Source organism: Triplophysa dalaica, chromosome 5 (genome assembly GCF_015846415.1).
Source record: "Triplophysa dalaica isolate WHDGS20190420 chromosome 5, ASM1584641v1, whole genome shotgun sequence".
Taxonomy (NCBI): Eukaryota; Metazoa; Chordata; class Actinopteri; order Cypriniformes; family Nemacheilidae; genus Triplophysa; species Triplophysa dalaica.
This window is the reverse complement of record NC_079546.1, coordinates 15,838,575-15,862,824: the sequence shown is the minus strand read 5'-3', so window position 1 is coordinate 15,862,824 and position 24,250 is coordinate 15,838,575. Positions and strand designations below refer to the sequence as shown.

At 47.2% G+C, this 24,250-nt stretch overlaps 51 non-coding genes across 51 annotated transcripts; 50 read left to right on the top strand and 1 right to left on the bottom strand.

Annotated features, from left to right (window-relative positions):
- Window positions 1-73: 73 nt before the first annotated feature.
- trnaq-cug (transfer RNA glutamine (anticodon CUG)) lies at window positions 74-145 on the top strand. The gene has a single exon. It is a non-coding gene; the product is annotated as a tRNA-Gln (tRNA).
- An 839-nt stretch (window positions 146-984) lies between these two features.
- On the top strand, window positions 985-1,058 carry trnai-aau (transfer RNA isoleucine (anticodon AAU)). Its single transcript has one exon. It is a non-coding gene; the product is annotated as a tRNA-Ile (tRNA).
- A 96-nt stretch (window positions 1,059-1,154) lies between these two features.
- trnaf-gaa (transfer RNA phenylalanine (anticodon GAA)) lies at window positions 1,155-1,227 on the top strand. Its single transcript has one exon. It is a non-coding gene; the product is annotated as a tRNA-Phe (tRNA).
- A 109-nt stretch (window positions 1,228-1,336) lies between these two features.
- Window positions 1,337-1,408, top strand: trnaq-cug (transfer RNA glutamine (anticodon CUG)). Its single transcript has one exon. It is a non-coding gene; the product is annotated as a tRNA-Gln (tRNA).
- Window positions 1,409-2,245: 837 nt separating this feature from the next.
- trnai-aau (transfer RNA isoleucine (anticodon AAU)) lies at window positions 2,246-2,319 on the top strand. The gene has a single exon. It is a non-coding gene; the product is annotated as a tRNA-Ile (tRNA).
- Window positions 2,320-2,415: 96 nt separating this feature from the next.
- trnaf-gaa (transfer RNA phenylalanine (anticodon GAA)) lies at window positions 2,416-2,488 on the top strand. Its single transcript has one exon. It is a non-coding gene; the product is annotated as a tRNA-Phe (tRNA).
- Window positions 2,489-2,597: 109 nt separating this feature from the next.
- Window positions 2,598-2,669, top strand: trnaq-cug (transfer RNA glutamine (anticodon CUG)). The gene has a single exon. It is a non-coding gene; the product is annotated as a tRNA-Gln (tRNA).
- An 838-nt stretch (window positions 2,670-3,507) lies between these two features.
- Window positions 3,508-3,581, top strand: trnai-aau (transfer RNA isoleucine (anticodon AAU)). Its single transcript has one exon. It is a non-coding gene; the product is annotated as a tRNA-Ile (tRNA).
- Window positions 3,582-3,677: 96 nt separating this feature from the next.
- Window positions 3,678-3,750, top strand: trnaf-gaa (transfer RNA phenylalanine (anticodon GAA)). The gene has a single exon. It is a non-coding gene; the product is annotated as a tRNA-Phe (tRNA).
- Window positions 3,751-3,859: 109 nt separating this feature from the next.
- trnaq-cug (transfer RNA glutamine (anticodon CUG)) lies at window positions 3,860-3,931 on the top strand. The gene has a single exon. It is a non-coding gene; the product is annotated as a tRNA-Gln (tRNA).
- An 839-nt stretch (window positions 3,932-4,770) lies between these two features.
- Window positions 4,771-4,844, top strand: trnai-aau (transfer RNA isoleucine (anticodon AAU)). Its single transcript has one exon. It is a non-coding gene; the product is annotated as a tRNA-Ile (tRNA).
- A 96-nt stretch (window positions 4,845-4,940) lies between these two features.
- Window positions 4,941-5,013, top strand: trnaf-gaa (transfer RNA phenylalanine (anticodon GAA)). Its single transcript has one exon. It is a non-coding gene; the product is annotated as a tRNA-Phe (tRNA).
- Window positions 5,014-5,122: 109 nt separating this feature from the next.
- trnaq-cug (transfer RNA glutamine (anticodon CUG)) lies at window positions 5,123-5,194 on the top strand. Its single transcript has one exon. It is a non-coding gene; the product is annotated as a tRNA-Gln (tRNA).
- An 838-nt stretch (window positions 5,195-6,032) lies between these two features.
- trnai-aau (transfer RNA isoleucine (anticodon AAU)) lies at window positions 6,033-6,106 on the top strand. Its single transcript has one exon. It is a non-coding gene; the product is annotated as a tRNA-Ile (tRNA).
- Window positions 6,107-6,202: 96 nt separating this feature from the next.
- On the top strand, window positions 6,203-6,275 carry trnaf-gaa (transfer RNA phenylalanine (anticodon GAA)). The gene has a single exon. It is a non-coding gene; the product is annotated as a tRNA-Phe (tRNA).
- Window positions 6,276-6,384: 109 nt separating this feature from the next.
- trnaq-cug (transfer RNA glutamine (anticodon CUG)) lies at window positions 6,385-6,456 on the top strand. Its single transcript has one exon. It is a non-coding gene; the product is annotated as a tRNA-Gln (tRNA).
- Window positions 6,457-7,199: 743 nt separating this feature from the next.
- On the top strand, window positions 7,200-7,272 carry trnaf-gaa (transfer RNA phenylalanine (anticodon GAA)). The gene has a single exon. It is a non-coding gene; the product is annotated as a tRNA-Phe (tRNA).
- Window positions 7,273-7,381: 109 nt separating this feature from the next.
- On the top strand, window positions 7,382-7,453 carry trnaq-cug (transfer RNA glutamine (anticodon CUG)). The gene has a single exon. It is a non-coding gene; the product is annotated as a tRNA-Gln (tRNA).
- Window positions 7,454-8,292: 839 nt separating this feature from the next.
- trnai-aau (transfer RNA isoleucine (anticodon AAU)) lies at window positions 8,293-8,366 on the top strand. Its single transcript has one exon. It is a non-coding gene; the product is annotated as a tRNA-Ile (tRNA).
- Window positions 8,367-8,462: 96 nt separating this feature from the next.
- trnaf-gaa (transfer RNA phenylalanine (anticodon GAA)) lies at window positions 8,463-8,535 on the top strand. Its single transcript has one exon. It is a non-coding gene; the product is annotated as a tRNA-Phe (tRNA).
- Window positions 8,536-8,644: 109 nt separating this feature from the next.
- Window positions 8,645-8,716, top strand: trnaq-cug (transfer RNA glutamine (anticodon CUG)). The gene has a single exon. It is a non-coding gene; the product is annotated as a tRNA-Gln (tRNA).
- An 838-nt stretch (window positions 8,717-9,554) lies between these two features.
- Window positions 9,555-9,628, top strand: trnai-aau (transfer RNA isoleucine (anticodon AAU)). Its single transcript has one exon. It is a non-coding gene; the product is annotated as a tRNA-Ile (tRNA).
- A 96-nt stretch (window positions 9,629-9,724) lies between these two features.
- Window positions 9,725-9,797, top strand: trnaf-gaa (transfer RNA phenylalanine (anticodon GAA)). The gene has a single exon. It is a non-coding gene; the product is annotated as a tRNA-Phe (tRNA).
- A 109-nt stretch (window positions 9,798-9,906) lies between these two features.
- On the top strand, window positions 9,907-9,978 carry trnaq-cug (transfer RNA glutamine (anticodon CUG)). Its single transcript has one exon. It is a non-coding gene; the product is annotated as a tRNA-Gln (tRNA).
- Window positions 9,979-10,816: 838 nt separating this feature from the next.
- trnai-aau (transfer RNA isoleucine (anticodon AAU)) lies at window positions 10,817-10,890 on the top strand. The gene has a single exon. It is a non-coding gene; the product is annotated as a tRNA-Ile (tRNA).
- A 96-nt stretch (window positions 10,891-10,986) lies between these two features.
- Window positions 10,987-11,059, top strand: trnaf-gaa (transfer RNA phenylalanine (anticodon GAA)). The gene has a single exon. It is a non-coding gene; the product is annotated as a tRNA-Phe (tRNA).
- Window positions 11,060-11,168: 109 nt separating this feature from the next.
- Window positions 11,169-11,240, top strand: trnaq-cug (transfer RNA glutamine (anticodon CUG)). Its single transcript has one exon. It is a non-coding gene; the product is annotated as a tRNA-Gln (tRNA).
- An 838-nt stretch (window positions 11,241-12,078) lies between these two features.
- Window positions 12,079-12,152, top strand: trnai-aau (transfer RNA isoleucine (anticodon AAU)). The gene has a single exon. It is a non-coding gene; the product is annotated as a tRNA-Ile (tRNA).
- A 96-nt stretch (window positions 12,153-12,248) lies between these two features.
- Window positions 12,249-12,321, top strand: trnaf-gaa (transfer RNA phenylalanine (anticodon GAA)). Its single transcript has one exon. It is a non-coding gene; the product is annotated as a tRNA-Phe (tRNA).
- A 1,019-nt stretch (window positions 12,322-13,340) lies between these two features.
- On the top strand, window positions 13,341-13,414 carry trnai-aau (transfer RNA isoleucine (anticodon AAU)). The gene has a single exon. It is a non-coding gene; the product is annotated as a tRNA-Ile (tRNA).
- A 96-nt stretch (window positions 13,415-13,510) lies between these two features.
- trnaf-gaa (transfer RNA phenylalanine (anticodon GAA)) lies at window positions 13,511-13,583 on the top strand. Its single transcript has one exon. It is a non-coding gene; the product is annotated as a tRNA-Phe (tRNA).
- Window positions 13,584-13,690: 107 nt separating this feature from the next.
- On the top strand, window positions 13,691-13,762 carry trnaq-cug (transfer RNA glutamine (anticodon CUG)). Its single transcript has one exon. It is a non-coding gene; the product is annotated as a tRNA-Gln (tRNA).
- Window positions 13,763-14,600: 838 nt separating this feature from the next.
- trnai-aau (transfer RNA isoleucine (anticodon AAU)) lies at window positions 14,601-14,674 on the top strand. The gene has a single exon. It is a non-coding gene; the product is annotated as a tRNA-Ile (tRNA).
- A 96-nt stretch (window positions 14,675-14,770) lies between these two features.
- Window positions 14,771-14,843, top strand: trnaf-gaa (transfer RNA phenylalanine (anticodon GAA)). The gene has a single exon. It is a non-coding gene; the product is annotated as a tRNA-Phe (tRNA).
- A 109-nt stretch (window positions 14,844-14,952) lies between these two features.
- trnaq-cug (transfer RNA glutamine (anticodon CUG)) lies at window positions 14,953-15,024 on the top strand. The gene has a single exon. It is a non-coding gene; the product is annotated as a tRNA-Gln (tRNA).
- Window positions 15,025-15,862: 838 nt separating this feature from the next.
- Window positions 15,863-15,936, top strand: trnai-aau (transfer RNA isoleucine (anticodon AAU)). Its single transcript has one exon. It is a non-coding gene; the product is annotated as a tRNA-Ile (tRNA).
- Window positions 15,937-16,032: 96 nt separating this feature from the next.
- Window positions 16,033-16,105, top strand: trnaf-gaa (transfer RNA phenylalanine (anticodon GAA)). Its single transcript has one exon. It is a non-coding gene; the product is annotated as a tRNA-Phe (tRNA).
- A 109-nt stretch (window positions 16,106-16,214) lies between these two features.
- Window positions 16,215-16,286, top strand: trnaq-cug (transfer RNA glutamine (anticodon CUG)). Its single transcript has one exon. It is a non-coding gene; the product is annotated as a tRNA-Gln (tRNA).
- Window positions 16,287-17,124: 838 nt separating this feature from the next.
- Window positions 17,125-17,198, top strand: trnai-aau (transfer RNA isoleucine (anticodon AAU)). The gene has a single exon. It is a non-coding gene; the product is annotated as a tRNA-Ile (tRNA).
- A 96-nt stretch (window positions 17,199-17,294) lies between these two features.
- trnaf-gaa (transfer RNA phenylalanine (anticodon GAA)) lies at window positions 17,295-17,367 on the top strand. The gene has a single exon. It is a non-coding gene; the product is annotated as a tRNA-Phe (tRNA).
- Window positions 17,368-17,476: 109 nt separating this feature from the next.
- trnaq-cug (transfer RNA glutamine (anticodon CUG)) lies at window positions 17,477-17,548 on the top strand. Its single transcript has one exon. It is a non-coding gene; the product is annotated as a tRNA-Gln (tRNA).
- Window positions 17,549-18,386: 838 nt separating this feature from the next.
- trnai-aau (transfer RNA isoleucine (anticodon AAU)) lies at window positions 18,387-18,460 on the top strand. Its single transcript has one exon. It is a non-coding gene; the product is annotated as a tRNA-Ile (tRNA).
- Window positions 18,461-18,556: 96 nt separating this feature from the next.
- On the top strand, window positions 18,557-18,629 carry trnaf-gaa (transfer RNA phenylalanine (anticodon GAA)). The gene has a single exon. It is a non-coding gene; the product is annotated as a tRNA-Phe (tRNA).
- A 1,019-nt stretch (window positions 18,630-19,648) lies between these two features.
- On the top strand, window positions 19,649-19,722 carry trnai-aau (transfer RNA isoleucine (anticodon AAU)). The gene has a single exon. It is a non-coding gene; the product is annotated as a tRNA-Ile (tRNA).
- Window positions 19,723-19,818: 96 nt separating this feature from the next.
- trnaf-gaa (transfer RNA phenylalanine (anticodon GAA)) lies at window positions 19,819-19,891 on the top strand. The gene has a single exon. It is a non-coding gene; the product is annotated as a tRNA-Phe (tRNA).
- Window positions 19,892-19,998: 107 nt separating this feature from the next.
- Window positions 19,999-20,070, top strand: trnaq-cug (transfer RNA glutamine (anticodon CUG)). The gene has a single exon. It is a non-coding gene; the product is annotated as a tRNA-Gln (tRNA).
- Window positions 20,071-21,182: 1,112 nt separating this feature from the next.
- On the top strand, window positions 21,183-21,254 carry trnaq-cug (transfer RNA glutamine (anticodon CUG)). Its single transcript has one exon. It is a non-coding gene; the product is annotated as a tRNA-Gln (tRNA).
- Window positions 21,255-21,608: 354 nt separating this feature from the next.
- Window positions 21,609-21,690, top strand: trnal-uaa (transfer RNA leucine (anticodon UAA)). The gene has a single exon. It is a non-coding gene; the product is annotated as a tRNA-Leu (tRNA).
- Window positions 21,691-21,861: 171 nt separating this feature from the next.
- On the top strand, window positions 21,862-21,934 carry trnak-uuu (transfer RNA lysine (anticodon UUU)). Its single transcript has one exon. It is a non-coding gene; the product is annotated as a tRNA-Lys (tRNA).
- Window positions 21,935-22,343: 409 nt separating this feature from the next.
- trnas-aga (transfer RNA serine (anticodon AGA)) lies at window positions 22,344-22,425 on the top strand. Its single transcript has one exon. It is a non-coding gene; the product is annotated as a tRNA-Ser (tRNA).
- An 833-nt stretch (window positions 22,426-23,258) lies between these two features.
- Window positions 23,259-23,332, bottom strand: trnan-guu (transfer RNA asparagine (anticodon GUU)). The gene has a single exon. It is a non-coding gene; the product is annotated as a tRNA-Asn (tRNA).
- Window positions 23,333-24,250: the final 918 nt, after the last annotated feature.

Below are 24,250 nucleotides of genomic sequence, written 5' to 3'. Positions count from 1 at the left end.
TGAAGCTCTTCCATTCACAAGACCGTGCGCTCTTTTCCTCGGGATCCGGCATGACGAAAAAAGCTTTACGTTGGGTTTCATGGTGTTATGGTTAGCACTCTGGACTCTGAATCCAGCGATCCGAGTTCAAATCTCGGTGAGACCTCTGATTGGAAGTCTACACTTTTTCTAGGGGAGCATGCCAGGGATTGTTATCGCAGGTAAGGTTAGACATAATTCAAGAACAATGTTTATTGAAATACATTTCTCACGTTATGATTTGTGAACAATAATCTTTGCAATACATTTCACATAATGTGTGTGGTACACAGGCAAAACCCAAATTCTCACACATATCCACACTGGTTTATTGAAAATGCAAGTAACACAGCAAAAAACAACTTGTGGAATCTTAAGTGACAACTTGATTGTCTCTGATCGTGAAATGTCCTGCATCACGTTGCTCTGGGTAAAAGCAATGCGCACCTTATGGGAGATTCTTGTCATGTGTGTCCAAGTGCCATAGCGAGGAGAGACAAGGGGCACTGAAGGCTTTTTGTGACTGAATATATGAACAGGAATCAACACGAAGACCTTTTTCTACAGCGGTGAACCTCGACAGGTAGCACAGGGAGGGCTAAGTCGCAAGAAGGAAGCTCCAAAAGCCTCATATATGGAGAATAAGGTCGTCATTCCCTCTACCTCTCGAATGCCAAGCGAGCGCTCTACCATTTGAGCAAATTCCCGCGCATTATCTGAAAAAGACGTGCATTGCTTTGGCTCAATGAAACGGGGCACATGGGGAAAATGCTTTTTGCAAATAGCCTTGAAATTACAATCGCAGCACACCTCTCGGCTCGTTGGTCTACGGGCATGATTCTCGCTTTGGGTGCGAGAGGTCCCGGGTTCAATGCGCGGACGAGCCCTGCTTTAAGCGTTCCTCGTATTGTGAGGACACTCAAGGTGGCACTATCGCGATCCAGATCATGAAAGCAGGAGACCCATGGCCGGTTAGCTCAGTTGGCTAGAGCGTGGTGCTAATAACGCCAAGGTCGCGGGTTCGATCCCCGTACGGGCCAAAGGCTTTTCTCTAGCATTCTTTACATAATTCAAGGCTTCAGCGCCAGGGTTCATCCGCGCACTACCCAGCGCAAGTCAAGAAATCTGCAATCGTGGCCGAAATAGCTCAGTTGGGAGAGCGTTAGACTGAAGATCTAAAGGTCCCTGGTTCGATCCCGGGTTTCGGCAAGCGTGCCTTTGTCCAATGCTTTGCTCTAGTCATAGTGAGGCTCTTCCATTCACAAGACCGTGAGCTCTTTTCCTCGGGATCCGGCATGACGAAAACAGCTTTACATTGGGTTTCATGGTGTTATGGTTAGCACTCTGGACTCTGAATCCAGCGATCCGAGTTCAAATCTCGGTGAGACCTCTGATTGGAAGTCTACACTTTTTCTAGGGGAGCATGCCAGGGATTGTTATCGCAGGTAAGGTTAGACATAATTCAAGAACAATGTTTATTGAAATACATTTCTCACGTTATGATTTGTGAACAATAATCTTTGCAATACATTTCACATAATGTGTGTGGGACACAGGCAAAACCCAAATTCTCTCACATATCCACACTGGTTTATTGAAAATGCAAGTAACACAGCAAAAAGAACTTGTGGAATCTTAAGTGACAACTTGATTGTCTCTGATCGTGAAATGTCCTGCATCACGTTGCTCTGGGTAAAAGCAATGCGCACCTTATGGGAGATTCTTGTCATGTGTGTCCAAGTGCCATAGCGAGGAGAGACAAGGGGCACTGAAGGCTTTTTGTGACTGAATATATGAACAGGAATCAACACGAAGACCTTTTTCTGCAGCGGTGAGCCTCGACAGGTAGCACAGGGAGGCTAAGTCGCAAGAAGGAAGCTCCAAAAGCCTCTAATATGGAGAATAAGGGCGTCATTCCCTCTACCTCTCGAATGCCAAGCGAGCGCTCTACCATTTGAGCAAATTCCCGCGCATTACCTGAAAAAGACGCGCATTGCTTTGGCTCAATGAAACGGGGCACATGGGGAAAATGCTTTTTGCAAATAGCCTTGAAATTACAATCGCAGCGCACCTCTCGGCTCGTTGGTCTACGGGCATGATTCTCGCTTTGGGTGCGAGAGGTCCCGGGTTCAAATCGCGGACGAGCCCTGCTTTAACCGTTCCTCGTATTGTGAGGACACTCAAGGTGGCACTATGGTGATCCAGATCATGAAAGTAGGATACCCATGGCCGGTTAGCTCAGTTGGCTAGAGCGTGGTGCTAATAACGCCAAGGTCGCGGGTTCGATCCCCGTACGGGCCAAAGGCTTTTCTCTAGCATTCTTTACATAATTCAAGGCTTCAGCGCCAGGGTTCGTCCGCGCACTACCCAGCGCAAGTCAAGAAATCTGCAATCGTGGCCGAAATAGCTCAGTTGGGAGAGCGTTAGACTGAATATCTAAAGGTCCCTGGTTCGATCCTGGGTTTCGGCAAGCGTGCCTTTGTCCAATGCTTTGCTCTAGTCATAGTGAAGCTCTTCCATTCACAAGACCGTGCGCTCTTTTCCTCGGGATCCGGCATGACGAAAAAAGCTTTACGTTGGGTTTCATGGTGTTATGGTTAGCACTCTGGACTCTGAATCCAGCGATCCGAGTTCAAATCTCGGTGAGACCTCTGATTGGAAGTCTACACTTTTTCTAGGGGAGCATGCCAGGGATTGTTATCGCAGGTAAGGTTAGACATAATTCAAGAACAATGTTTATTGAAATACATTTCTCACGTTATGATTTGTGAACAATAATCTTTGCAATACATTTCACATAATGTGTGTGGGACACAGGCAAAACCCAAATTCTCACACATATCCACACTGGTTTATTGAAAATGCAAGTAACACAGCAAAAAGAACTTGTGGAATCTTAAGTGACAACTTGATTGTCTCTGATCGTGAAATGTCCTGCATCACGTTGCTCTGGGTAAAAGCAATGCGCACCTTATGGGAGATTCTTGTCATGTGTGTCCAAGTGCCATAGCGAGGAGAGACAAGGGGCACTGAAGGCTTTTTGTGACTGAATATATGAACAGGAATCAACACGAAGACCTTTTTCTGCAGCGGTGAGCCTCGACAGGTAGCACAGGGAGGGCTAAGTCGCAAGAAGGAAGCTCCAAAAGCCTCTAATATGGAGAATAAGGGCGTCATTCCCTCTACCTCTCGAATGCCAAGCGAGCGCTCTACCATTTGAGCAAATTCCCGCGCATTACCTGAAAAAGACGCGCATTGCTTTGGCTCAATGAAACGGGGCACATGGGGAAAATGCTTTTTGCAAATAGCCTTGAAATTACAATCGCAGCGCACCTCTCGGCTCGTTGGTCTACGGGCATGATTCTCGCTTTGGGTGCGAGAGGTCCCGGGTTCAAATCGCGGACGAGCCCTGCTTTAACCGTTCCTCGTATTGTGAGGACACTCAAGGTGGCACTATGGTGATCCAGATCATGAAAGTAGGATACCCATGGCCGGTTAGCTCAGTTGGCTAGAGCGTGGTGCTAATAACGCCAAGGTCGCGGGTTCGATCCCCGTACGGGCCAAAGGCTTTTCTCTAGCATTCTTTACATAATTCAAGGCTTCAGCGCCAGGGTTCGTCCGCGCACTACCCAGCGCAAGTCAAGAAATCTGCAATCGTGGCCGAAATAGCTCAGTTGGGAGAGCGTTAGACTGAATATCTAAAGGTCCCTGGTTCGATCCTGGGTTTCGGCAAGTGTGCCTTTGTCCAATGCTTTGCTCTAGTCATAGTGAAGCTCTTCCATTCACAAGACCGTGCGCTCTTTTCCTCGGGATCCGGCATGACGAAAAAAGCTTTACGTTGGGTTTCATGGTGTTATGGTTAGCACTCTGGACTCTGAATCCAGCGATCCGAGTTCAAATCTCGGTGAGACCTCTGATTGGAAGTCTACACTTTTTCTAGGGGAGCATGCCAGGGATTGTTATCGCAGGTAAGGTTAGACATAATTCAAGAACAATATTCATTGAAATACATTTCTCACGTTATGATTTGTGAACAATAATCTTTGCAATACATTTCACATAATGTGTGTGGGACACAGGCAAAACCCAAATTCTCACACATATCCACACTGGTTTATTGAAAATGCAAGTAACACAGCAAAAAACAACTTGTGGAATCTTAAGTGACAACTTGATTGTCTCTGATCGTGAAATGTCCTGCATCACGTTGCTCTGGGTAAAAGCAATGCGCACCTTATGGGAGATTCTTGTCATGTGTGTCCAAGTGCCATAGCGAGGAGAGACAAGGGGCACTGAAGGCTTTTTGTGACTGAATATATGAACAGGAATCAACACGAAGACCTTTTTCTACAGCGGTGAACCTCGACAGGTAGCACAGGGAGGGCTAAGTCGCAAGAAGGAAGCTCCAAAAGCCTCATATATGGAGAATAAGGTCGTCATTCCCTCTACCTCTCGAATGCCAAGCGAGCGCTCTACCATTTGAGCAAATTCCCGCGCATTATCTGAAAAAGACGTGCATTGCTTTGGCTCAATGAAACGGGGCACATGGGGAAAATGCTTTTTGCAAATAGCCTTGAAATTACAATCGCAGCACACCTCTCGGCTCGTTGGTCTACGGGCATGATTCTCGCTTTGGGTGCGAGAGGTCCCGGGTTCAAAGCGCGGACGAGCCCTGCTTTAAGCGTTCCTCGTATTGTGAGGACACTCAAGGTGGCACTATCGCGATCCAGATCATGAAAGCAGGAGACCCATGGCCGGTTAGCTCAGTTGGCTAGAGCGTGGTGCTAATAACGCCAAGGTCGCGGGTTCGATCCCCGTACGGGCCAAAGGCTTTTCTCTAGCATTCTTTACATAATTCAAGGCTTCAGCGCCAGGGTTCGTCCGCGCACTACCCAGCGCAAGTCAAGAAATCTGCAATCGTGGCCGAAATAGCTCAGTTGGGAGAGCGTTAGACTGAAGATCTAAAGGTCCCTGGTTCGATCCCGGGTTACGGCAAGCGTGCCTTTGTCCAATGCTTTGCTCTATTCATAGTGGAGCTCTTGCATTCACAAGACCGTGCGCTCTTTTCTTCAGGATCTGGCATGTCGAAAACAGCTTCGCATTGGGTTTCATGGTGTAATGGTTAGCACTCTGGACTCTGAATCCAGCGATCCGAGTTCAAATCTCGGTGAGACCTCTGATTGGAAGTCTACACTTTTTCTAGGGGAGCATGCCAGGGATTGTTATCGCAGGTAAGGTTAGACATAATTCAAGAACAATGTTTATTGAAATACATTTCTCACGTTATGATTTGTGAACAATAATCTTTGCAATACATTTCACATAATGTGTGTGGGACACAGGCAAAACCCAAATTCTCTCACATATCCACACTGGTTTATTGAAAATGCAAGTAACACAGCAAAAAGAACTTGTGGAATCTTAAGTGACAACTTGATTGTCTCTGATCGTGAAATGTCCTGCATCACGTTGCTCTGGGTAAAAGCAATGCGCACCTTATGGGAGATTCTTGTCATGTGTGTCCAAGTGCCATAGCGAGGAGAGACAAGGGGCACTGAAGGCTTTTTGTGACTGAATATATGAACAGGAATCAACACGAAGACCTTTTTCTGCAGCGGTGAGCCTCGACAGGTAGCACAGGGAGGGCTAAGTCGCAAGAAGGAAGCTCCAAAAGCCTCTAATATGGAGAATAAGGGCGTCATTCCCTCTACCTCTCGAATGCCAAGCGAGCGCTCTACCATTTGAGCAAATTCCCGCGCATTACCTGAAAAAGACGCGCATTGCTTTGGCTCAATGAAACGGGGCACATGGGGAAAATGCTTTTTGCAAATAGCCTTGAAATTACAATCGCAGCGCACCTCTCGGCTCGTTGGTCTACGGGCATGATTCTCGCTTTGGGTGCGAGAGGTCCCGGGTTCAAATCGCGGACGAGCCCTGCTTTAACCGTTCCTCGTATTGTGAGGACACTCAAGGTGGCACTATGGTGATCCAGATCATGAAAGTAGGATACCCATGGCCGGTTAGCTCAGTTGGCTAGAGCGTGGTGCTAATAACGCCAAGGTCGCGGGTTCGATCCCCGTACGGGCCAAAGGCTTTTCTCTAGCATTCTTTACATAATTCAAGGCTTCAGCGCCAGGGTTCGTCCGCGCACTACCCAGCGCAAGTCAAGAAATCTGCAATCGTGGCCGAAATAGCTCAGTTGGGAGAGCGTTAGACTGAATATCTAAAGGTCCCTGGTTCGATCCTGGGTTTCGGCAAGCGTGCCTTTGTCCAATGCTTTGCTCTAGTCATAGTGAAGCTCTTCCATTCACAAGACCGTGCGCTCTTTTCCTCGGGATCCGGCATGACGAAAAAAGCTTTACGTTGGGTTTCATGGTGTTATGGTTAGCACTCTGGACTCTGAATCCAGCGATCCGAGTTCAAATCTCGGTGAGACCTCTGATTGGAAGTCTACACTTTTTCTAGGGGAGCATGCCAGGGATTGTTATCGCAGGTAAGGTTAGACATAATTCAAGAACAATGTTTATTGAAATACATTTCTCACGTTATGATTTGTGAACAATAATCTTTGCAATACATTTCACATAATGTGTGTGGGACACAGGCAAAACCCAAATTCTCACACATATCCACACTGGTTTATTGAAAATGCAAGTAACACAGCAAAAAGAACTTGTGGAATCTTAAGTGACAACTTGATTGTCTCTGATCGTGAAATGTCCTGCATCACGTTGCTCTGGGTAAAAGCAATGCGCACCTTATGGGAGATTCTTGTCATGTGTGTCCAAGTGCCATAGCGAGGAGAGACAAGGGGCACTGAAGGCTTTTTGTGACTGAATATATGAACAGGAATCAACACGAAGACCTTTTTCTGCAGCGGTGAGCCTCGACAGGTAGCACAGGGAGGGCTAAGTCGCAAGAAGGAAGCTCCAAAAGCCTCTAATATGGAGAATAAGGGCGTCATTCCCTCTACCTCTCGAATGCCAAGCGAGCGCTCTACCATTTGAGCAAATTCCCGCGCATTACCTGAAAAAGACGCGCATTGCTTTGGCTCAATGAAACGGGGCACATGGGGAAAATGCTTTTTGCAAATAGCCTTGAAATTACAATCGCAGCGCACCTCTCGGCTCGTTGGTTCGTCCGCGCACTACCCAGCGCAAGTCAAGAAATCTGCAATCGTGGCCGAAATAGCTCAGTTGGGAGAGCGTTAGACTGAATATCTAAAGGTCCCTGGTTCGATCCTGGGTTTCGGCAAGTGTGCCTTTGTCCAATGCTTTGCTCTAGTCATAGTGAAGCTCTTCCATTCACAAGACCGTGCGCTCTTTTCCTCGGGATCCGGCATGACGAAAAAAGCTTTACGTTGGGTTTCATGGTGTTATGGTTAGCACTCTGGACTCTGAATCCAGCGATCCGAGTTCAAATCTCGGTGAGACCTCTGATTGGAAGTCTACACTTTTTCTAGGGGAGCATGCCAGGGATTGTTATCGCAGGTAAGGTTAGACATAATTCAAGAACAATATTCATTGAAATACATTTCTCACGTTATGATTTGTGAACAATAATCTTTGCAATACATTTCACATAATGTGTGTGGGACACAGGCAAAACCCAAATTCTCACACATATCCACACTGGTTTATTGAAAATGCAAGTAACACAGCAAAAAACAACTTGTGGAATCTTAAGTGACAACTTGATTGTCTCTGATCGTGAAATGTCCTGCATCACGTTGCTCTGGGTAAAAGCAATGCGCACCTTATGGGAGATTCTTGTCATGTGTGTCCAAGTGCCATAGCGAGGAGAGACAAGGGGCACTGAAGGCTTTTTGTGACTGAATATATGAACAGGAATCAACACGAAGACCTTTTTCTACAGCGGTGAACCTCGACAGGTAGCACAGGGAGGGCTAAGTCGCAAGAAGGAAGCTCCAAAAGCCTCATATATGGAGAATAAGGTCGTCATTCCCTCTACCTCTCGAATGCCAAGCGAGCGCTCTACCATTTGAGCAAATTCCCGCGCATTATCTGAAAAAGACGTGCATTGCTTTGGCTCAATGAAACGGGGCACATGGGGAAAATGCTTTTTGCAAATAGCCTTGAAATTACAATCGCAGCACACCTCTCGGCTCGTTGGTCTACGGGCATGATTCTCGCTTTGGGTGCGAGAGGTCCCGGGTTCAAAGCGCGGACGAGCCCTGCTTTAAGCGTTCCTCGTATTGTGAGGACACTCAAGGTGGCACTATCGCGATCCAGATCATGAAAGCAGGAGACCCATGGCCGGTTAGCTCAGTTGGCTAGAGCGTGGTGCTAATAACGCCAAGGTCGCGGGTTCGATCCCCGTACGGGCCAAAGGCTTTTCTCTAGCATTCTTTACATAATTCAAGGCTTCAGCGCCAGGGTTCGTCCGCGCACTACCCAGCGCAAGTCAAGAAATCTGCAATCGTGGCCGAAATAGCTCAGTTGGGAGAGCGTTAGACTGAAGATCTAAAGGTCCCTGGTTCGATCCCGGGTTACGGCAAGCGTGCCTTTGTCCAATGCTTTGCTCTATTCATAGTGGAGCTCTTGCATTCACAAGACCGTGCGCTCTTTTCTTCAGGATCTGGCATGTCGAAAACAGCTTCGCATTGGGTTTCATGGTGTAATGGTTAGCACTCTGGACTCTGAATCCAGCGATCCGAGTTCAAATCTCGGTGAGACCTCTGATTGGAAGTCTACACTTTTTCTAGGGGAGCATGCCAGGGATTGTTATCGCAGGTAAGGTTAGACATAATTCAAGAACAATGTTTATTGAAATACATTTCTCACGTTATGATTTGTGAACAATAATCTTTGCAATACATTTCACATAATGTGTGTGGGACACAGGCAAAACCCAAATTCTCTCACATATCCACACTGGTTTATTGAAAATGCAAGTAACACAGCAAAAAGAACTTGTGGAATCTTAAGTGACAACTTGATTGTCTCTGATCGTGAAATGTCCTGCATCACGTTGCTCTGGGTAAAAGCAATGCGCACCTTATGGGAGATTCTTGTCATGTGTGTCCAAGTGCCATAGCGAGGAGAGACAAGGGGCACTGAAGGCTTTTTGTGACTGAATATATGAACAGGAATCAACACGAAGACCTTTTTCTGCAGCGGTGAGCCTCGACAGGTAGCACAGGGAGGGCTAAGTCGCAAGAAGGAAGCTCCAAAAGCCTCTAATATGGAGAATAAGGGCGTCATTCCCTCTACCTCTCGAATGCCAAGCGAGCGCTCTACCATTTGAGCAAATTCCCGCGCATTACCTGAAAAAGACGCGCATTGCTTTGGCTCAATGAAACGGGGCACATGGGGAAAATGCTTTTTGCAAATAGCCTTGAAATTACAATCGCAGCGCACCTCTCGGCTCGTTGGTCTACGGGCATGATTCTCGCTTTGGGTGCGAGAGGTCCCGGGTTCAAATCGCGGACGAGCCCTGCTTTAACCGTTCCTCGTATTGTGAGGACACTCAAGGTGGCACTATGGTGATCCAGATCATGAAAGTAGGATACCCATGGCCGGTTAGCTCAGTTGGCTAGAGCGTGGTGCTAATAACGCCAAGGTCGCGGGTTCGATCCCCGTACGGGCCAAAGGCTTTTCTCTAGCATTCTTTACATAATTCAAGGCTTCAGCGCCAGGGTTCGTCCGCGCACTACCCAGCGCAAGTCAAGAAATCTGCAATCGTGGCCGAAATAGCTCAGTTGGGAGAGCGTTAGACTGAATATCTAAAGGTCCCTGGTTCGATCCTGGGTTTCGGCAAGCGTGCCTTTGTCCAATGCTTTGCTCTAGTCATAGTGAAGCTCTTCCATTCACAAGACCGTGCGCTCTTTTCCTCGGGATCCGGCATGACGAAAAAAGCTTTACGTTGGGTTTCATGGTGTTATGGTTAGCACTCTGGACTCTGAATCCAGCGATCCGAGTTCAAATCTCGGTGAGACCTCTGATTGGAAGTCTACACTTTTTCTAGGGGAGCATGCCAGGGATTGTTATCGCAGGTAAGGTTAGACATAATTCAAGAACAATGTTTATTGAAATACATTTCTCACGTTATGATTTGTGAACAATAATCTTTGCAATACATTTCACATAATGTGTGTGGGACACAGGCAAAACCCAAATTCTCACACATATCCACACTGGTTTATTGAAAATGCAAGTAACACAGCAAAAAGAACTTGTGGAATCTTAAGTGACAACTTGATTGTCTCTGATCGTGAAATGTCCTGCATCACGTTGCTCTGGGTAAAAGCAATGCGCACCTTATGGGAGATTCTTGTCATGTGTGTCCAAGTGCCATAGCGAGGAGAGACAAGGGGCACTGAAGGCTTTTTGTGACTGAATATATGAACAGGAATCAACACGAAGACCTTTTTCTGCAGCGGTGAGCCTCGACAGGTAGCACAGGGAGGGCTAAGTCGCAAGAAGGAAGCTCCAAAAGCCTCTAATATGGAGAATAAGGGCGTCATTCCCTCTACCTCTCGAATGCCAAGCGAGCGCTCTACCATTTGAGCAAATTCCCGCGCATTACCTGAAAAAGACGCGCATTGCTTTGGCTCAATGAAACGGGGCACATGGGGAAAATGCTTTTTGCAAATAGCCTTGAAATTACAATCGCAGCGCACCTCTCGGCTCGTTGGTCTACGGGCATGATTCTCGCTTTGGGTGCGAGAGGTCCCGGGTTCAAATCGCGGACGAGCCCTGCTTTAACCGTTCCTCGTATTGTGAGGACACTCAAGGTGGCACTATGGTGATCCAGATCATGAAAGTAGGATACCCATGGCCGGTTAGCTCAGTTGGCTAGAGCGTGGTGCTAATAACGCCAAGGTCGCGGGTTCGATCCCCGTACGGGCCAAAGGCTTTTCTCTAGCATTCTTTACATAATTCAAGGCTTCAGCGCCAGGGTTCGTCCGCGCACTACCCAGCGCAAGTCAAGAAATCTGCAATCGTGGCCGAAATAGCTCAGTTGGGAGAGCGTTAGACTGAATATCTAAAGGTCCCTGGTTCGATCCTGGGTTTCGGCAAGTGTGCCTTTGTCCAATGCTTTGCTCTAGTCATAGTGAAGCTCTTCCATTCACAAGACCGTGCGCTCTTTTCCTCGGGATCCGGCATGACGAAAAAAGCTTTACGTTGGGTTTCATGGTGTTATGGTTAGCACTCTGGACTCTGAATCCAGCGATCCGAGTTCAAATCTCGGTGAGACCTCTGATTGGAAGTCTACACTTTTTCTAGGGGAGCATGCCAGGGATTGTTATCGCAGGTAAGGTTAGACATAATTCAAGAACAATATTCATTGAAATACATTTCTCACGTTATGATTTGTGAACAATAATCTTTGCAATACATTTCACATAATGTGTGTGGGACACAGGCAAAACCCAAATTCTCACACATATCCACACTGGTTTATTGAAAATGCAAGTAACACAGCAAAAAAAACTTGTGGAATCTTAAGTGACAACTTGATTGTCTCTGATCGTGAAATGTCCTGCATCACGTTGCTCTGGGTAAAAGCAATGCGCACCTTATGTGAGATTCTTGTCATGTGTGTCCAAGTGCCATAGCGAGGAGAGACAAGGGGCACTGAAGGCTTTTTGTGACTGAATATATGAACAGGAATCAACACGAAGACCTTTTTCTGCAGCGGTGAGCCTCGACAGGTAGAACAGGGAGGGCTAAGTCGCAAGAAGGAAGCTCCAAAAGCCTCTAATATGGAGAATAAGGGTGTCATTCCCTCTACCTCTGGAATGCCAAGCCAGCGCTCTACCATTTGAGCAAATTCCCGCGCAATATCTGAAAAAGACGCGCATTGCTTTGGCTCAATGAAACGGGGCATATGGTGAAAATGCTTTTTGCAAATAGCCTTGAAATTACAATCGCAGCGCACCTCTCGGCTCGTTGGTCTACGGGCATGATTCTCGCTTTGGGTGCGAGAGGTCCCCCGTTCAAATCGCGGACGAGCCCTGCTTTAAGCGTTCCTCGTATTGTGAGGACACTCAAGGTGGCACTATGGCGATCCAGATCATGAAAGAAGGATACCCATGGCTGGTTAGCTCAGTTGGCTAGAGCGTGGTGCTAATAACGCCAAGGTCGCGGGTTCGATCCCCTTACAGGCCAAAGGCTTTTCTATAGCATTCTTTCCATAATTCAAGGCTTCAGCGCCAGGGTTCGTCCGTGCACTACCCACCGCAAGTCAAGAAATCTGCAATTGTGGCCGAAATAGCTCAGTTGGGAGAGCGTTAGACTGAAGATCTAAAGGTCCCTGTTTCGATCCCGGGTTTCGGCAAGCGTGCCTTTGTCCAATGCTTTGCTCTAGTCATAGTGAAGCTCTTCCATTCACAAGACCGTGCGCTCTTTTCCTCGGGATCCGGCATGTCGAAAACAGCTTTACGTTGGGTTTCATGGTGTAATGGTTAGCACTCTGCACTCTGAATCCAGCGATCCGAGTTCAAATCTCGTTGAGAGCTCTGATTGTAAGTCTACACTTTTTCTAGGGGAGCATGCCAGGGATTGTTATCGCAGGTAAGGTTAGACATAATTCAAGAACAATATTCATTGAAATACATTTCTCACGTTATGATTTGTGAACAATAATCTTTGCAATACATTTCACATAATGTGTGTGGGACACAGGCAAAACCCAAATTCTCACACATATCCACACTGGTTTATTGAAAATGCAAGTAACACAGCAAAAAAAACTTGTGGAATCTTAAGTGACAACTTGATTGTCTCTGATCGTGAAATGTCCTGCATCACGTTGCTCTGGGTAAAAGCAATGCGCACCTTATGGGAGATTCTTGTCATGTGTGTCCAAGTGCCAAAGCGAGGAGAGAGAAGGGGCACTGAAGGCTTTTTGTGACTGAATATATGAACAGGAATCAACACGAAGACCTTTTTCTGCAGCGGTGAGCCTCGACAGGTAGCACAGGGAGGGCTAAGTCGCAAGAAGGAAGCTCCAAAAGCCTCTAATATTGAGAATAAGGGCGTCATTACCTCTACCTCTCGAATGCCAAGCGAGCGCTCTACCATTTGAGCAAATTCCCGCGCATTATCTGAAAAAGACGCGCATTGCTTTGGCTCAATGAAACGGGGCACATGGGGAAAATGCTTTTTGCAAATAGCCTTGAAATTACAATCGCAGCGCACCTCTCGGCTCGTTGGTCTACGGGCATGATTCTCGCTTTGGGTGCGAGAGGTCCCGGGTTCAAATCGCGGACGAGCCCTGCTTTAAGCGTTCCTCATATTTTGAGGACACTTAAGGTGGCACTATGGCGATCCAGATCATGAAAGCAGGATACCCATGGCCGGTTAGCACAGTTGGATAGAGCGTGGTGCTAATGACGCCAAGGTCGCGGGTTCGATCCCCGTACGGGCCAAAGGCTTTTCTCTAGCATTCTTTCCATAATTCAAGGCTTCAGCGCCAGGGTTCGTCCGTGCACTACCCAGGGCAAGTCAAGAATTCTCCAATTGTGGCCGAAATAGCTCAGTTGGGAGAGCGTTAGACAGAAGATCTATCGGTCCCTGGTTCGATCCCGGGTTTCGGCAAGCGCCTTTGTCCAATGCTTTGCTCTAGTCATAGTGAAGCTCTTCCATTCATAAGACCGTGCGCTCTTTTCGTCGGGATCCGGCATGTCGAAAACAGCTTTACGTTGGGTTTCATGGTGTAATTGTTAGCACTCTGGACTCTGAATCCAGCGATCTGAGTTCAAATCTCGGTGAGACCTCTGATTGGAAGTCTACACTTTTTCTACGAGAGCATGCCAGGGATTGTTATCGCAGGTAAGGTTAGACATAATTCAAGAACAATATTCATTGAAATACATTTCTCACGTTATGATTTGTGAACAATAATCTTTGCAATACATTTCACATAATGTGTGTGGGACACAGGCAAAACCCAAATTCTCACACATATCCACACTGGTTTATTGAAAATGCAAGTAACACAGCAAAAAAAACTTGTGGAATCTTAAGTGACAACTTGATTGTCTCTGATCGTGAAATGTCCTGCATCACGTTGCTCTGGGTAAAAGCAATGCGCACCTTATGTGAGATTCTTGTCATGTGTGTCCAAGTGCCATAGCGAGGAGAGACAAGGGGCACTGAAGGCTTTTTGTGACTGAATATATGAACAGGAATCAACACGAAGACCTTTTTCTACAGCGGTGAACCTCGACAGGTAGCACAGGGAGGGCTAAGTCGCAAGAAGGAAGCTCCAAAAGCCTCATATATGGAGAATAAGGTCGTCATTCCCTCTACCTCTCGAATGCCAAGCGAGCGCTCTACCATTTGAGCAAATTCCCGCGCATTATCTGAAAAAGACGTGCATTGCTTTGGCTCAATGAAACGGGGCACATGGGGAAAATGCTTTTTGCAAATAGCCTTGAAATTACAATCGCAGCACACCTCTCGGCTCGTTGGTCTACGGGCATGATTCTCGCTTTGGGTGCGAGAGGTCCCGGGTTCAAAGCGCGGACGAGCCCTGCTTTAAGCGTTCCTCGTATTGTGAGGACACTCAAGGTGGCACTATCGCGATCCAGATCATGAAAGCAGGAGACCCATGGCCGGTTAGCTCAGTTGGCTAGAGCGTGGTGCTAATAACGCCAAGGTCGCGGGTTCGATCCCCGTACGGGCCAAAGGCTTTTCTCTAGCATTCTTTACATAATTCAAGGCTTCAGCGCCAGGGTTCGTCCGCGCACTACCCAGCGCAAGTCAAGAAATCTGCAATCGTGGCCGAAATAGCTCAGTTGGGAGAGCGTTAGACTGAAGATCTAAAGGTCCCTGGTTCGATCCCGGGTTACGGCAAGCGTGCCTTTGTCCAATGCTTTGCTCTATTCATAGTGGAGCTCTTGCATTCACAAGACCGTGCGCTCTTTTCTTCAGGATCTGGCATGTCGAAAACAGCTTCGCATTGGGTTTCATGGTGTAATGGTTAGCACTCTGGACTCTGAATCCAGCGATCCGAGTTCAAATCTCGGTGAGACCTCTGATTGGAAGTCTACACTTTTTCTAGGGGAGCATGCCAGGGATTGTTATCGCAGGTAAGGTTAGACATAATTCAAGAACAATGTTTATTGAAATACATTTCTCACGTTATGATTTGTGAACAATAATCTTTGCAATACATTTCACATAATGTGTGTGGGACACAGGCAAAACCCAAATTCTCTCACATATCCACACTGGTTTATTGAAAATGCAAGTAACACAGCAAAAAGAACTTGTGGAATCTTAAGTGACAACTTGATTGTCTCTGATCGTGAAATGTCCTGCATCACGTTGCTCTGGGTAAAAGCAATGCGCACCTTATGGGAGATTCTTGTCATGTGTGTCCAAGTGCCATAGCGAGGAGAGACAAGGGGCACTGAAGGCTTTTTGTGACTGAATATATGAACAGGAATCAACACGAAGACCTTTTTCTGCAGCGGTGAGCCTCGACAGGTAGCACAGGGAGGGCTAAGTCGCAAGAAGGAAGCTCCAAAAGCCTCTAATATGGAGAATAAGGGCGTCATTCCCTCTACCTCTCGAATGCCAAGCGAGCGCTCTACCATTTGAGCAAATTCCCGCGCATTACCTGAAAAAGACGCGCATTGCTTTGGCTCAATGAAACGGGGCACATGGGGAAAATGCTTTTTGCAAATAGCCTTGAAATTACAATCGCAGCGCACCTCTCGGCTCGTTGGTCTACGGGCATGATTCTCGCTTTGGGTGCGAGAGGTCCCGGGTTCAAATCGCGGACGAGCCCTGCTTTAACCGTTCCTCGTATTGTGAGGACACTCAAGGTGGCACTATGGTGATCCAGATCATGAAAGTAGGATACCCATGGCCGGTTAGCTCAGTTGGCTAGAGCGTGGTGCTAATAACGCCAAGGTCGCGGGTTCGATCCCCGTACGGGCCAAAGGCTTTTCTCTAGCATTCTTTACATAATTCAAGGCTTCAGCGCCAGGGTTCGTCCGCGCACTACCCAGCGCAAGTCAAGAAATCTGCAATCGTGGCCGAAATAGCTCAGTTGGGAGAGCGTTAGACTGAATATCTAAAGGTCCCTGGTTCGATCCTGGGTTTCGGCAAGCGTGCCTTTGTCCAATGCTTTGCTCTAGTCATAGTGAAGCTCTTCCATTCACAAGACCGTGCGCTCTTTTCCTCGGGATCCGGCATGACGAAAAAAGCTTTACGTTGGGTTTCATGGTGTTATGGTTAGCACTCTGGACTCTGAATCCAGCGATCCGAGTTCAAATCTCGGTGAGACCTCTGATTGGAAGTCTACACTTTTTCTAGGGGAGCATGCCAGGGATTGTTATCGCAGGTAAGGTTAGACATAATTCAAGAACAATGTTTATTGAAATACATTTCTCACGTTATGATTTGTGAACAATAATCTTTGCAATACATTTCACATAATGTGTGTGGGACACAGGCAAAACCCAAATTCTCACACATATCCACACTGGTTTATTGAAAATGCAAGTAACACAGCAAAAAGAACTTGTGGAATCTTAAGTGACAACTTGATTGTCTCTGATCGTGAAATGTCCTGCATCACGTTGCTCTGGGTAAAAGCAATGCGCACCTTATGGGAGATTCTTGTCATGTGTGTCCAAGTGCCATAGCGAGGAGAGACAAGGGGCACTGAAGGCTTTTTGTGACTGAATATATGAACAGGAATCAACACGAAGACCTTTTTCTGCAGCGGTGAGCCTCGACAGGTAGCACAGGGAGGGCTAAGTCGCAAGAAGGAAGCTCCAAAAGCCTCTAATATGGAGAATAAGGGCGTCATTCCCTCTACCTCTCGAATGCCAAGCGAGCGCTCTACCATTTGAGCAAATTCCCGCGCATTACCTGAAAAAGACGCGCATTGCTTTGGCTCAATGAAACGGGGCACATGGGGAAAATGCTTTTTGCAAATAGCCTTGAAATTACAATCGCAGCGCACCTCTCGGCTCGTTGGTCTACGGGCATGATTCTCGCTTTGGGTGCGAGAGGTCCCGGGTTCAAATCGCGGACGAGCCCTGCTTTAACCGTTCCTCGTATTGTGAGGACACTCAAGGTGGCACTATGGTGATCCAGATCATGAAAGTAGGATACCCATGGCCGGTTAGCTCAGTTGGCTAGAGCGTGGTGCTAATAACGCCAAGGTCGCGGGTTCGATCCCCGTACGGGCCAAAGGCTTTTCTCTAGCATTCTTTACATAATTCAAGGCTTCAGCGCCAGGGTTCGTCCGCGCACTACCCAGCGCAAGTCAAGAAATCTGCAATCGTGGCCGAAATAGCTCAGTTGGGAGAGCGTTAGACTGAATATCTAAAGGTCCCTGGTTCGATCCTGGGTTTCGGCAAGTGTGCCTTTGTCCAATGCTTTGCTCTAGTCATAGTGAAGCTCTTCCATTCACAAGACCGTGCGCTCTTTTCCTCGGGATCCGGCATGACGAAAAAAGCTTTACGTTGGGTTTCATGGTGTTATGGTTAGCACTCTGGACTCTGAATCCAGCGATCCGAGTTCAAATCTCGGTGAGACCTCTGATTGGAAGTCTACACTTTTTCTAGGGGAGCATGCCAGGGATTGTTATCGCAGGTAAGGTTAGACATAATTCAAGAACAATATTCATTGAAATACATTTCTCACGTTATGATTTGTGAACAATAATCTTTGCAATACATTTCACATAATGTGTGTGGGACACAGGCAAAACCCAAATTCTCACACATATCCACACTGGTTTATTGAAAATGCAAGTAACACAGCAAAAAAAACTTGTGGAATCTTAAGTGACAACTTGATTGTCTCTGATCGTGAAATGTCCTGCATCACGTTGCTCTGGGTAAAAGCAATGCGCACCTTATGTGAGATTCTTGTCATGTGTGTCCAAGTGCCATAGCGAGGAGAGACAAGGGGCACTGAAGGCTTTTTGTGACTGAATATATGAACAGGAATCAACACGAAGACCTTTTTCTGCAGCGGTGAGCCTCGACAGGTAGAACAGGGAGGGCTAAGTCGCAAGAAGGAAGCTCCAAAAGCCTCTAATATGGAGAATAAGGGTGTCATTCCCTCTACCTCTGGAATGCCAAGCCAGCGCTCTACCATTTGAGCAAATTCCCGCGCAATATCTGAAAAAGACGCGCATTGCTTTGGCTCAATGAAACGGGGCATATGGTGAAAATGCTTTTTGCAAATAGCCTTGAAATTACAATCGCAGCGCACCTCTCGGCTCGTTGGTCTACGGGCATGATTCTCGCTTTGGGTGCGAGAGGTCCCCCGTTCAAATCGCGGACGAGCCCTGCTTTAAGCGTTCCTCGTATTGTGAGGACACTCAAGGTGGCACTATGGCGATCCAGATCATGAAAGAAGGATACCCATGGCTGGTTAGCTCAGTTGGCTAGAGCGTGGTGCTAATAACGCCAAGGTCGCGGGTTCGATCCCCTTACAGGCCAAAGGCTTTTCTATAGCATTCTTTCCATAATTCAAGGCTTCAGCGCCAGGGTTCGTCCGTGCACTACCCACCGCAAGTCAAGAAATCTGCAATTGTGGCCGAAATAGCTCAGTTGGGAGAGCGTTAGACTGAAGATCTAAAGGTCCCTGTTTCGATCCCGGGTTTCGGCAAGCGTGCCTTTGTCCAATGCTTTGCTCTAGTCATAGTGAAGCTCTTCCATTCACAAGACCGTGCGCTCTTTTCCTCGGGATCCGGCATGTCGAAAACAGCTTTACGTTGGGTTTCATGGTGTAATGGTTAGCACTCTGCACTCTGAATCCAGCGATCCGAGTTCAAATCTCGTTGAGAGCTCTGATTGTAAGTCTACACTTTTTCTAGGGGAGCATGCCAGGGATTGTTATCGCAGGTAAGGTTAGACATAATTCAAGAACAATATTCATTGAAATACATTTCTCACGTTATGATTTGTGAACAATAATCTTTGCAATACATTTCACATAATGTGTGTGGGACACAGGCAAAACCCAAATTCTCACACATATCCACACTGGTTTATTGAAAATGCAAGTAACACAGCAAAAAAAACTTGTGGAATCTTAAGTGACAACTTGATTGTCTCTGATCGTGAAATGTCCTGCATCACGTTGCTCTGGGTAAAAGCAATGCGCACCTTATGGGAGATTCTTGTCATGTGTGTCCAAGTGCCAAAGCGAGGAGAGAGAAGGGGCACTGAAGGCTTTTTGTGACTGAATATATGAACAGGAATCAACACGAAGACCTTTTTCTGCAGCGGTGAGCCTCGACAGGTAGCACAGGGAGGGCTAAGTCGCAAGAAGGAAGCTCCAAAAGCCTCTAATATTGAGAATAAGGGCGTCATTACCTCTACCTCTCGAATGCCAAGCGAGCGCTCTACCATTTGAGCAAATTCCCGCGCATTATCTGAAAAAGACGCGCATTGCTTTGGCTCAATGAAACGGGGCACATGGGGAAAATGCTTTTTGCAAATAGCCTTGAAATTACAATCGCAGCGCACCTCTCGGCTCGTTGGTCTACGGGCATGATTCTCGCTTTGGGTGCGAGAGGTCCCGGGTTCAAATCGCGGACGAGCCCTGCTTTAAGCGTTCCTCATATTTTGAGGACACTTAAGGTGGCACTATGGCGATCCAGATCATGAAAGCAGGATACCCATGGCCGGTTAGCACAGTTGGATAGAGCGTGGTGCTAATGACGCCAAGGTCGCGGGTTCGATCCCCGTACGGGCCAAAGGCTTTTCTCTAGCATTCTTTCCATAATTCAAGGCTTCAGCGCCAGGGTTCGTCCGTGCACTACCCAGGGCAAGTCAAGAATTCTCCAATTGTGGCCGAAATAGCTCAGTTGGGAGAGCGTTAGACAGAAGATCTATCGGTCCCTGGTTCGATCCCGGGTTTCGGCAAGCGCCTTTGTCCAATGCTTTGCTCTAGTCATAGTGAAGCTCTTCCATTCATAAGACCGTGCGCTCTTTTCGTCGGGATCCGGCATGTCGAAAACAGCTTTACGTTGGGTTTCATGGTGTAATTGTTAGCACTCTGGACTCTGAATCCAGCGATCTGAGTTCAAATCTCGGTGAGACCTCTGATTGGAAGTCTACACTTTTTCTACGAGAGCATGCCAGGGATTGTTATCGCAGGTAAGGTTAGACATAATTCAAGAACAATATTCATTGAAATACATTTCTCACGTTATGATTTGTGAACAATAATCTTTGCAATACATTTCACATAATGTGTGTGGGACACAGGCAAAACCCAAATTCTCACACATATCCACACTGGTTTATTGAAAATGCAAGTAACACAGCAAAAAAAACTTGTGGAATCTTAAGTGACAACTTGATTGTCTCTGATCGTGAAATGTCCTGCATCACGTTGCTCTGGGTAAAAGCAATGCGCACCTTATGTGAGATTCTTGTCATGTGTGTCCAAGTGCCATAGCGAGGAGAGACAAGGGGCACTGAAGGCTTTTTGTGACTGAATATATGAACAGGAATCAACACGAAGACCTTTTTCTGCAGCGGTGAGCTTTGACAGGTAGCACAGGAAGGGCTAAGTCGCAAGAAGGAAGCTCCAAAAGCCTATATTATGGAGAATAAGGGCGTCATTCCCTCTACCTCTCGAATGCCAAGCGAGCGCTCTACCATTTGAGCAAATTCCCGCGCATTATCTGAAAAAGACGCCCATTGCTTTGGCTCAATGAAACGGGGCATATGGTGAAAATGCTTTTTGCAAATAGCCTTGAAATTACAATCGCAGCGCACCTCTCGGCTCGTTGGTCTACGGGCATGATTCTCGCTTTGGATGCGAGAGGTCCCCCGTTCAAATCGCGGACGAGCCCTGCTTTAAGCGTTCCTCGTATTGTGAGGAGACTCAAGGTGGCAGTATGCCGATCCAGATCATGAAAGCAGGATACCAATGGCCGGTTAGCTCAGTTGGCTAGAGCATGGTGCTAATAACGCAAAGCTCGCGGGTTCGATCCCAATACGGGCCAAAGGCCTTTCTCTAGCATTCTTTCCATAATTCAAGGCTTCAGCGCCAGGGTTCGTCCGCGCACTACCCAGCGCAAGTCAAGAAATCTGCGATTGTGGCCGAAATAGCACAATTGGGAGAGCGTTAGACTGAAGATCTAAATGTCCCTTGTTCGATCCTGGGTTCTTCGCGATCTGGCATATCGAAAACAGCTTTAAATTGGGTTTCGTGGTGTAAAGGTTAGCACTCTGGACTCTGAATCCAGCGATCCGAGTTCAAATCTCGGTGAGACCTCTGATTGGAAGTCTCCTCTGGTGCAGGAGTGCAGGAGTGCTTGATCGGTCGTCGATGCGACTAGGTATATAACAATGTAGTAAGCACTTAATGTAAAACAATGTGTTTTAAAAACCTTATAGCCTTTCATGTGATTTTACAAATGTTTAAGAGCGACTCTTCAACAGAAGATACGTGTCCTTGATATAACACAAATTGACCGGTACAGGAGTGCTCGATGGGTTGTCGATTCAACTAGGTATGCACTGAAAGGTCCACTGAACCCTAAGCCGACAGAACCCTGTAAGCTCTTGACTGTCTGCTAAATGTTGTAGCGGGCCCACAATGGAGCAGCGGCACAACGTGGCTTTTTGAGGTAGCGTGGCCGAGCGGTTTAAGGCGCTGGATTTAAGCTCCAGTCTCTTCGGAGGCGTGAGTTCAAATCCCACCGCTGCCAGTGGGTCTTTGCTCCGCTTGGAGCGTTAGGAGGCTAGTTTTCCTCTTACCTCCAGAGCCACATTAGCTTGTTAGGGTGTTTTTGATGAGGGATGAACCTGCACTCACCTGGTGTACTCAACACCCCCCCACCCGAGAGCCTACACTTAGAACATGTCGCTGTAACACAAGAGCCCGGATAGCTCAGTTGGTAGAGCATCAGACTTTTAATCTGAGGGTCCAGGGTTCAAGTCCCTGTTTGGGCAACGAGTTTCCTCTTTGTTAGTCACCTTTACCTTGTGAGCTCTTCTCGTCACTCCCTCTGTTGATAAAAATTAAATGAACAGTTTTCTCGTGCGTTGGAGTCTTTGGCTCATTGGCTTTGAGCAGGGATTTCATCGAGCACATGCGTCAGGAATTCCATGAGACCTCAGCAAAAGCTGCCTATCTTCTCCCTGCAGATCTAGTGACTCAGTCATGGGAGCTTAACTTTGCCGGCGGCATGTTGGCTAGCCGTGATCGTATAATAATTAGTACTCTGTGTTGTGGTCGCAGCATCCCCGATTCGAATCCGGGTCACGGCAGGGGACCACGTCTTATTGAAGTCCTGCCTTTCCCTTTTTGACATCGTCCTCTTTGCAGCACGACCGAAACCCAGAGGGCCTGGAACCTTTTGTAGTCGTGGCAGAGTGGTTAAGGCGATGGACTAGAAATTCATTGGGGTTTCCCTGCGCAGGTTCGAATCCTTCCGACTTCGTTTCCGGTGCATTTAGCTCAGCTGCTGATTTGTATCTCTAAATGCGAAAGAGCAAAATTCATCTCGGCCGAGCCCTGTGCAGCCGTCTGTTAGCTCGTGTGGTTGGTTAGTACTCTGTGTTGTGGCCTCAGCAAATCCGGATCGAGGCAACATTTTGTGGCAACACCTTGAACAAACTGCTTCCCGCTCGCTGTGGAACTGTGTTGGTTTCGAACAAAAAGAGCCACACCAAGCACTTGTTCAGCTGTTCTTTAGAACGTTTAAAGCCAGCTTATCCAAGCTATTGGACAGCGGCAAAGAAAAGGCTTAACTCCCCGTCGGGGAATCATTTTGGAGGAGGCTTGGCAAAAGAACTTGGCACGCAACGACACAAGCCCGGACAGCTCAGCTCGGTCTGGGAGGAGCCTCCCCATCAGTTCAGTCTAACCGCGTGACATGCGGAGATACTGTCCAACCTACTAACGAGGATTATACTTCTCAAATCATAGTTCTTCTTTCTGTTGTTCACTGCTACTACACGTGCAGAGACATAGAAAGTCTTTCCGACATGCATTTAAAATGTGGGGTCGCTACTCCGATTCTTAAGCTCTTGGAAGCAGGTGCATTCCGTATTGCGCTTGATGAGGTGTCAGGCATGGTCCAGCAGTCAGGACTCCTGGTTTCGCCCAAGCACCCCGGGTTTAACTCCGAGCGTGAGAAGCCAAAGGCTTCTTTTCCTTCAGTGTGTTGGCAAAGCCGTATTGTTTTAGAGTAAGACTCTGTTGAGTAAGCTCCACTGGTGGGCCTCAGCATTTTGAGGTCAGAAAAATTGCAGCTGCTCACCACAAAGCTTTCGTCCCTGGGTGGGCTTGAACCACCATCATTTCGGTTAACAGCAGAACGCGCTAACCAATTGCGCCACAGAGACGGTGGGATTTTGCTTTGACACGTCGCTACATTTGACAAATGGAAGGCAGGGAACTCCTGTCCAACACTATATAGATATTATGCTGGCAGCCAAAACCAAAAATCCACAATATCCGGGAAAGGTAAACGGGAACCAAAAGACAACCGAATGGGGAAAATAAATATAAACCGGCTCACAGGTTGCCACGTTCCTACGGATAAAACGAAGAGGTAAAGTACAAAGCACAGCAAGAGCAAAACAACGTCACAAATAATTTTACATCGCCACAATGAGAGCAGGCACAGCCAAGCTCAAATAGAACAAAAAGGCGATTAGAAACAGGTGAGGGTAATGAACAAGGGAAACAACCAACGAGGGATAAATACAAACAGGAGGTGAGCAGCAGGCGACAGAGATACAACATTAGTGGAAGACTAATGGAGAACAAGGGGGCGGAGCTACACGGAAGACAGGTGAACACGCGGCGAACAAACAAAACATACCGCCACGTGTCTCCATATAAAACAAAACATACACACTAGACATGGTTCTGTCCTGACCTTGTCCAGAGAGTTAGAGAATTGCAAAACCGGGAAGGACAAGGTCCTGACAACCAGCACTTTCACTCCCCTTTAACCTGATTGCATCGCTGCCGGCGGCTAGTTTGTATCCTCTGACACTTGCTTCACCTCACATTTGTTCCTGGTCTTAATATTAGTGTATTTTTACTATAGTTACCTATTATTGTCGTTGCCGACTTATTTATAACTTTATTTTCTAAATCTATATTAATTGAAGCGTAACGCCGCTAGCATATTAGCGTGTTAGCTTGCCTTCTGTTTACACTATGGAATATCATCTCCCCCTATTTGTCTTGTGTGCTAACTGTTTCTCTTTTTAAGCGTATATACTAAGAGCCATCAAGCAACCTTGGTAAGT